Below are 9,136 nucleotides of genomic sequence, written 5' to 3' on the forward strand. Positions count from 1 at the left end.
ACTGATTTTAACCTGGTTTTCTTTAATGTCCTTAATTGTCTGGAGCATATTATTCCCAATACTACCTCAAATGCAGTATCAAAATATTTCTTTTTTTTTAAAAAATGGGGCAGAGAGTTTCCTAGACATTGATTTTCTTAAAGCAATTCAGATTAAGATTATTTTCTTTCCTATTGTATGAGTTTTTACCTTTTAGTGCTAGAAATATTAAATCTAATCATAAATGAGTTCATAACAACTGAATTCAACATTTGAAGGAAAATCTATTCTTCACAGAAAATTTAATAATATTCTAGGCACTTATCTAAAGTGTGATTCAGAAGAAAAACCACATTGCAAACTCTCCTCTTGGCTTTTTTTCCAGTGGGAAAAAAACATGTCACTTTCTACTTAAAGAAATACTGGCCTTAGAATTGAGAGATGAAAATACCATTGATGTCAAAATGGAGTAGCTCTGTGAGTGAACAGAAATATCTCAGATACCAAAATAAAACCTGTTGAGGAAAAAGGTATTGAAACATACATCTAAGGTTTGGTGGCATGTCTGAGATGTCAAGATTGTAAGTTTGAACAAAAGCTCAGGAACTAAATCTGTGTTTCGTATTAAGACTAATATCTTTGAATATATGTACTGCTTTTAATCATGCTGGTTTGTAGAGTGCAATGTTTGGCTTTAATTCAATTTTTGCACATGAGCCTAAGTGACTCAAATATAGGCAACTGGAAATCAGTTCAAATGCATTACATCCAAATAGCAAAATTACTGATGTTGCTCCTGCCTGGCACTGGGAATCTTTATTTACTCCAGGAAAGGACCCTCTAACCTTATAGATTGACAAATAATACAAAAGAAAAAACAAACTTTATTTCCACAACAGTATTTTGAGTGATATATTTGTTAATGCAATTAAAGTTAAGTAGGTTCATGATATCCTGGGGTAAGGTCACAAAGAACCCACATGAAATAGAACGTTGTCAGAACAGTCATATCACATCAAACACACAAAGTAAAATTTCCCAAAATAATTACGTTTCAGTAGCAACTGCAGATTTTCCCAGGATTACAGAAATTCAGAGGAAGTTCTTCTAATCAGTTTACCAGAAAATCAGTAGTTGTACAGTATAAAAGTCTAATTGTAATGTCAGTCACCCAAAGTTTCCCCTAATTTAATACCATGAAATGCAATTCTTATTTAGCTCAGTTTAACCAAGATCCAAATCAAATTTTGTGGTGAATTTAGGAAGTCACTGACTGCCCCAAGTAAAGGAAATTTCAGAAAGAAATGGGGCCAAATATGTGTAAACACAGAAAACTCTTTAATGTGTTCTTGCATTTTCTGATCCAGAGTTTACTAAGCAGTCTGTCCCCTCTGTTTTTTCCCACTCTAGCCTTCCTGAGGTGAAAGAAGAAAATAATTAGCTGAAGGTATTAGCATGAAGAAAGAAGGAGTGAGAACAAAGGAGACATATTAGAAGTCATCTTCTTCAGCAGCCTGCAGATAAGAAAAATATGTTCTTCTGCTGAAACCTTCCTAGATCACTATAATAAACTAATTAATCTCAGATGGGTAAGAAAAAGCATTAAAGTTACTTTGAGCTTGGTAATAATTACCTGCTGAATGCAGTGGTCACAAATTTTTCCCATCTGCAGGGCTGTCTCCCATCTCCTCAATCTCACCACAAGAAAATTGTGATTTATTAGTAGAGGTTGACGGGAGTAGGGCATTACTCATTGTAGGGCTTTTCGTTTTTTACTTTCCTAGATGTGAAATCAAGAAGGACTCATTGTTTGGAACAGTAAATATATGAACACAGGGACGAACATCTGCAAATCCTGCTGAAGGAAGCATTTATGTCTAGCCTACTGAGAAATCTAAGGGAACAGAAAAAGGGGTAATGGGAGACACTGAAAGAAGGAAGATAATGAGAGTGTTGTGGAAAGAGAAAATTGAGAATCTAGAGAAAATATTTTAACATGAAAGAGAAGCAGACTTGGAAGCTCATGAAGAGGACAGAAGTCTGTTGGGGACTGCCTAGGACAGAGACAAAGAAAAGCAGCGGGCCCACCTTCTTTCTTCTGGTTTTGCAGGAAAGCAAGCATGATTAGTACAAGCTTACCAAAGGAAAGGAGGGACTATTTCCTTTACATCATTAGATATTAAAAAAAAAATCAGACTAACAGAATGGAAGAGCACTAGTGTCTGACAGAGGTAGAATGGCTCTTACCATCATTAACCTGGTACCTATATGAGTTTTTGCTGCCAGGATCAGCCAAAAGAGATACAGGAAGGGACAGAGGAAGAAAGGGAGGGCTCAGAGAGTTATGCCAATTGGGAAAGAGGAAAGACTGAGAAGTCCAAACAAATTATTTTGTCTATTGTGAATGCTTCACCTTGTTTAAATATGAACCTAATTGTTCAGTGTTTCAACTAAAATGCTAGTGCTGCACAGAATTATGAGAGCACATTGATGATTAGGAAACGTGTACCTGACAGCTGTAGAGAAATATTAATTAAAAGTGAGGCAGAAGAGCACTACACAAAGGTATTCTACTGCATTAGAAGCACACCCAGTGAATTAACAGAACAGTTATCACATATAAACTGTGCAGGTAACACAAAGGGTGTTCACATCATAAACAGTGGTACGGACAAAGTACAAAGGACAGGGCAATATTCCTACAGTGATAAACAAGGTTCAATCAAACGGAATGCAGTTTTTTCAGCTACTGACAAAACTACACATAGAGAATGTGAAATGCTGAATATGTACTGAAAAAAATGTGAAAAACATATGCTTTAAACACATCTTTAAATGGTTTTGAAAGAAGAAATATAACTGGGATCACAAAGCAACAACAGCAAAGTGATTTTCACTTCTCCTTAAGTAATGAAAAGATCAACACAAGCATAATGAGTAGCAATAGGGGTTCATGCTACACAAAAACATTACTGAGAAATCACAATGGGTGCAGAAAAGTAGTCAAAGGCTAAAGAAAATGCCATCCTGAGGGAGATAGAAAGAATTCAATCACTACAGTTTATGCAAAAGAAAGTTAATGACAATTAATGTGAGTGGCTTCACGATGTCCTACAGAGAAAATCTCTGTCAAGGCACTTGGTGAGCTATAAAAGAAAGAAAGGCAAAACCTAATGTCTGGAAGCTAAAACCAGACAAATCCAATATGCAAACACACAGACTTTTAATACTGATTAATGAGTGGAAAAACAATTATCAGAGGAAGTGATAGATTTCCTATTTCTGTCTTGATTGTTTCCCATTAAAACTGGCTTTCTGGAAGTTAAACAGTAGCCAAACTAGTGAATGGGCACAGGAAAGGGATAGCTGGAGATCAGCTGCATAACAATCTCCTGATTCTTCTAGATTTAGGTATTTTAAGTCCCTCTGCATCTCAAAGTAGGGAGATTAGCAGAGCACGCTTGGAGGGCATTCACTAGTTCTTTGGGAGAGGGTGATGAGGGGTTAATGTTTCCCAAGAACAGACACAACCCTTTCTCCCATTTGTATTCCAAATTTCATCAATCTGTAACGCTCTTGTGCTTGACAAGAAGATCAGATCCACTCAGAAAATAATGACAGTTTGGGGAAAGTTATTCTGCTTGGAGAGGTTACCACTGCTTTAAATGTAGAAGTCACCTCACCGTTATGACTTGACAGTGATGGGAGAAGACCATTTCTTACTGACCTGTATGTTACATTGCTGCAACAAAAGCAAAAGGTGTCCTACATATCTGTCTTCTAGAATTAGCCCAAACTGGAATATCCTTTAGTTTGTACAAAGGTAGGGAACAATGAATTTTAAATGTATTCTTCTGAGTAATATGCCTATCTGACATGACCCATCTTGAGATTCTTGTCCCTCAGGACATCTAGCATACAAGCAGCTAGAGGATAATTAAGGACAACAGTTGCTTTAATTATGAATGCCTTTGCCTTTATCCATCTTAGCAAAGCAGCTTTATTAAGCTGTTTGTTAAATGTCTCTTAATGTCAAATGTCCACAGATATTTGTTGTTACAACCTCTAATCACATAGCTGTAGCTTTTTCATACAGGTGGCAGATAATAAAGATGTGTCTCTGTTCTTTCTTTATGGTTTGCCAAATTAATAATTGTCACCCAGCTTGGGCTTACTTGGGATATAAGATGTTCTGGGCTTATTTATCAAGATAAGCTTTATTTGAGAAGAAGGGATATGTGAGCAGTGACTTTGCTACCATTTTTGTTCTTGTTATCTCTAATTGTAACTGCTACCATTTATGCTGTCAGAAAGGGCAGAAATGTTTGAAACCTTAATGTTTTGAAACATTAAGGTTTCAAAAATATTTTTTGTGCTGATCATGCTAGTGATTGTTCACTGTAGAAGTGGATGGATAGCCACTTTCAAAGGAAGAAAAAAGAAACTTTCATTGCAGAATTAATGATAGAAGGCACCCGTCCTTCTAAAGGACTTGATGGGATAGAAACATTGATTTTTAACAATGTACTTAACACAAAATGTTGGAAATTAAGCATTTTAACTGTCGCTGCATATTTTATGACTGATTTAATTGACAGTGCTATTTGAGACATGAACGATATTTACACTGAAAAAGTTCACAATAAATTCAGCTGCTGGTAACGTAAGTATCCCCAGTAATTTATTCATCTGTGTGTTTCCAAGCAGCAAGGTTTCTGCTTTTACAGATGTGATGGGTAACTGTGTCTTCTTTTTACAGGATGATATCTATGTTTGTTTTTATCTGTTTATATCTGACCATTACAGAAGTGTACCTGAAGGCCAGAGTGACTCAGGTTCTTGTAAATAGCTCCCTTGGAGCAGATTAGAGTGAAACAAGAGTAAATGATCAGTGTTTATAAATATGTATAGGTTCAGGGTTAATTTTAGAACAATGTGGTTGCAATGGAAAGGAGGTATGCAGCCCTTATTGTTATTATTATTTATAGTAATATAATAATATAAAAGCCTACTTTAGAAAATGTGCAAGGAAAACAAAACAAAAAAAAATAGACAGGAAAGGGTAAGACTAGAAAGATATCACTGCTCAGGTATCCAGTGACAAGGCTTGATTGGTGCAATTTCCATGTCTGTTGGTCAAAAGTGATGGTTGCAGTCTTAATCCATTAACCATGGGGAAAGCCTGTGAAACACAAATTTGAATAGGTTAATATATGCTCAGGCTATGTGAAAACACACAGGTACCTCCCCTGGGGGGGAATTTTTACACTGTCTTGTGCAACACTGTGGCTGTGTGGATCATGGGTAGCCCCCAGAATTTAGTTTGAGCACGCTTTGGGGGATCTTTGATGGTATATGACAGATCTTAAATGTGATAGCTACAGCTGCCTCTCATGTCAGGGTAGCTGAACCAGTTATGCCCCATCAGAATGGATGAATAACGTGAATGTTCCAATATCTTCCCCAGCTGACAGTGCAGGGCAGGGGGAAGGGTTTTACAACTGAGCCACTTGTGTAAGGGACACTGGAATGGTGAAAAGCATTATCCCACCCTGCAGGATCTGCTTCTTATGAGCCTTTTCCCTCACCTACCTCAACACCTAGCTTCTGCTAAACAAATGTTGTTCTGCCATGGTTAATCCATAGAGCTCACCCCCTCTGCACCTGGGCTGTTTCTGTGCTCATCCTCAGCAAAGCACCTGCTGCTTTTGCAAATGGTTGATTGAGTAATTGACCATTAACATTTCAATCTCTTACAGTGAAAAAGTAATGATTGAACTTGGTATAATAGGAATAGTGCATTCTTCCTAGAAGAAGTGAAGAGCAGAAACTGGAGCATCTATATTTTACAAATAATCCCAATAGTAAAGGAGAAATTTGAGTATTGCCTATCAGAGTTTCTCAATGAAAACAACATTCAAAATCTCCTGCATAATCAGTAATAAATATGTCAACTTGAATTTCAAGAGATAGTTTAAAATAAGAATTAGCCTTTCTGGATGAAAATAAATCATAGATTTGTAAATAAAATGTTCATGGACCAATTAGTGCATCATGATTACACCACAGTAATTTCTTCATTCTAACTCCAAGACTGGAAAATTTCATTTTGTGATGAGGTGTCCCATGCCGAGTCCCACTCTGGATGAAGTTATCTCCTTCCTCTGAGTTTAGAGAAGCCTTGGGAAATTAACCTTGCTAGGCTAAAGCTAACCTTTGTGAGTCCAATCTACAAGTGCTTTTCTGATGTGCCCAGAAAGAAAGTGGTGCTATAAATTATTTCCCTCATTTTCTGTGGATTAACTGTCTGTGAACACAAACTGTAAGTCACCTGGGTACCTCTGAAATTTATACTCATATTTTTAGCTTCCAAGAATCACAACTTTCTTACACTCAGGCATAAAGTCTCGACCTCGGCCAGAGTAGAAAAAGCAGCAGTTACCCAAAATCAATCAGTAGAAATACTTAAAGCCAGAAAATCTCAATTAGAGAAGTTTATTTTTAAGAAAACCTTGAAGGTTCCTATTGTTCTCTAGTGCTAGCCACAGTGGCAGTTATCACCAAAAGACAACTGTAGTTCATGACAAGTATTTACACTAGGCAGTCCTGCATTTTGTAAGACATTTTTACTGGTCATCTGAACTTAATATGGACCTTGTACTAACAAATAAGGACCAATTGTGGATGTGAAGATTGAAGGCCGTCTTGGTCCCAGTGACATTTGATGGTGGCCTTCAGGATCCTGCATTCAAGAAGGCGGTAAGTAGGATTACAACCCCAGACTTCAGGAGAGATAACTTTGTTTTCTTGACGGTCCTACTTGGAGAAATTCCACAGGTTAGGGCTCTGGAAGAGAGCTACTTAATATTCAGGCTTCACTTCCTCCAAGCTCAGTATCTGTGTATTTCTGTAAGTCAGAACTCAGAGGTCAGGAGTCCTGCATAGATGAGCAAGAAGCTTCTGGCAAAACTCCAACAGAAGAAAGCATACAGAATGTGGAAAAAGGGACAGCCACTTTGAAGAAATATAGGAATGTTGTCAGAGTATACAGGGATGTGACAAAGAAGGCTAAGATCCATTTGGAATGAAAGCTGGCAAGGGATGTCAAGGACAACGAGAAGGACTCATTCAATTGTATTGGTAAGAAAGGGAACACTAGAGAAAACGTCAGCCCACTGCTGAATGCGGTTGGTGTCCTGGTGACGATGGATACAGAGGAGGTGGTTACTGAATGTCTTCCCAGTCTGAGCCTTTACCACTAAGTCTCGACCTCAAGAATCCCTGCCCCATGAGACCAGGAAGCTTTGGAGGAAGGAAGAGTTTCCCTTTGTAGAGTAGGATGGGGCTAGAGATCAATTAGGCAAACTTGATATGGCAAATCCATGGGCTCTGATAGAATGCACACATGGGTGCTATTAATAAGCCACCCTCCATCATGTTTGAAAGGTCATGGAAAGCTGCACAGGCACCTGAGAACTGTAGGAAAGCCAAAGTCACTTCAATCTTCAAAAGGGAAGAAAGGAGGATCCTAGGAACTACAGGACAGTGATCCTCACCTCATTCCCTGGCGAAAGGGTTGAACAGCTGCTCATTCTGGATGTCATTTGACCACACAGAGGAAAAGAAGGTTAACAGGAGTAGTCAACATGGATTCAGCAAGGGGAAATATTGTTTGACCTATGCAATCTCCTGGAATTGCTGCCTGGTAGATGAGGAGAATGTTAAGCTTGATTTCAACAAGGCTTTTGATGCTGCTTCCCACAACACACTCATAAGCAAACTTAGGAAGTGCAGGCTGAATGAGTGGACAGTGCAGTGGACTGAGAAACAGCTGAATGGCAGGTCCCAGAGCGGGGTGTTCAGCCATATAGTGTCTAGCTGGAGGCCTGGGACTCCTGCTGTATCTCAGGGGCAGTACTGCCAGCTGTAGATGTAATGTTGGATTTTTAATTCTCCAAAAGTGTGAAGAATGCTTGAAAAATTTTGTCAGAACATTTCAAAGTTTGTGCAGGGAAACACAAACCTGCACAAGCAGGTTTATATCTTAGATTAAAGATCACTCTATCTTATTTGAATTACAATTTAACTTTACCAATATTCAGTAACAAGAAAATAATATGTATAATCAGATGGATTAGCAAAATCAATAAATTCCAGTAGTCTATTTTTAACACTCTTTTAACTTTTCTTTCCATGCTAAGGAGACTGAATGCAATTCTAATTCATTATATATAAGACTTCTGATCTAAATAGAGAATTTTCTTTAAAATATATAGCCACTATTCAGGCTAATTTATACATGACAGATTTGTTAGGTGATGACTCTAAGTGTACTAGCCTTACAAGGCTAGTTCAGTGTGAAACTTTTCATGAATTCTCTAAAGGGATGAAGGAAAGAGAAAGCAGAAGAAAATAAGGTGACCCATTATAGTTGTTATTGACAGGTGCTTTAATTCAAACTTATAGATCCAGGTCTGATCTTTAGAAAACTTCATAAGCTTAGAGATATCCCCGATGACTTCTGAATTAGAATGTGCAAGATAAAAGCAAATGCAATCTTTAAACATTACCATGGCAACATTATTAAAGTTATGTTAGTTAAGACTGCAACAATGTTTCTATTTTTTAAAAACACAAAACAACTGTGCTTTCTCCTCTTTTATAGTCCATATAAAATGAACCATTACAGAAATATTTATTTCAAGTCAGCCTCAAAATTAGAGATTATTATCTCAAGTAATGTTCAATCACCACTGAAATAGCATAAAATCTTTGGCAGCCCATACATTGTATTAACAATTTAACACCCTAAGATAAGAAATCTAAATATTTTACATACAACTGATCCACAAGCAGTACTGAAAATTCCAATAAATAATCTCATTTGGAATGTAAAGCTAATATACTTTTCACCCATTCCAGCAGCTGCTACAGAAGGATACCTCTATGTACATACGGACATTGGGTTTCCCAGGTAAAACTTTCAGTATTATTTGCAATTTGCAGGTACTCAAACGTACCCAGTGCAATCCTATTTCTGTATGTAGCAATGCATGACAGGTATGTTTTCTTTTTATTATAGATTATCATAACTTTTTTTTTACTTTGCCTAAATGTCTCCTAATAACTTCTCTTTCTTTCTCCAGGAGATAATACC

The 9,136-nt window shown here is 37.3% G+C and overlaps 1 long non-coding RNA gene across 2 annotated transcripts in view; it reads left to right on the forward strand.

Moving 5' to 3' along the window:
* The window catches only part of LOC119700514, a 53,338-nt gene extending 50,002 nt beyond the window's left edge, over nucleotides 1–3,336 (forward strand). For both annotated transcript variants that reach the window (XR_005256793.1, XR_005256794.1), the window contains one exon: nucleotides 1,390–3,336. This is a non-coding gene — a long non-coding RNA (uncharacterized LOC119700514). The remainder of the gene's footprint in view (nucleotides 1–1,389) is intronic.
* The last annotated feature ends 5,800 nt before the right edge of the window (nucleotides 3,337–9,136 follow it).

Source organism: Motacilla alba, chromosome 4 (genome assembly GCF_015832195.1).
Source record: "Motacilla alba alba isolate MOTALB_02 chromosome 4, Motacilla_alba_V1.0_pri, whole genome shotgun sequence".
Taxonomy (NCBI): domain Eukaryota; kingdom Metazoa; phylum Chordata; class Aves; order Passeriformes; family Motacillidae; genus Motacilla; species Motacilla alba.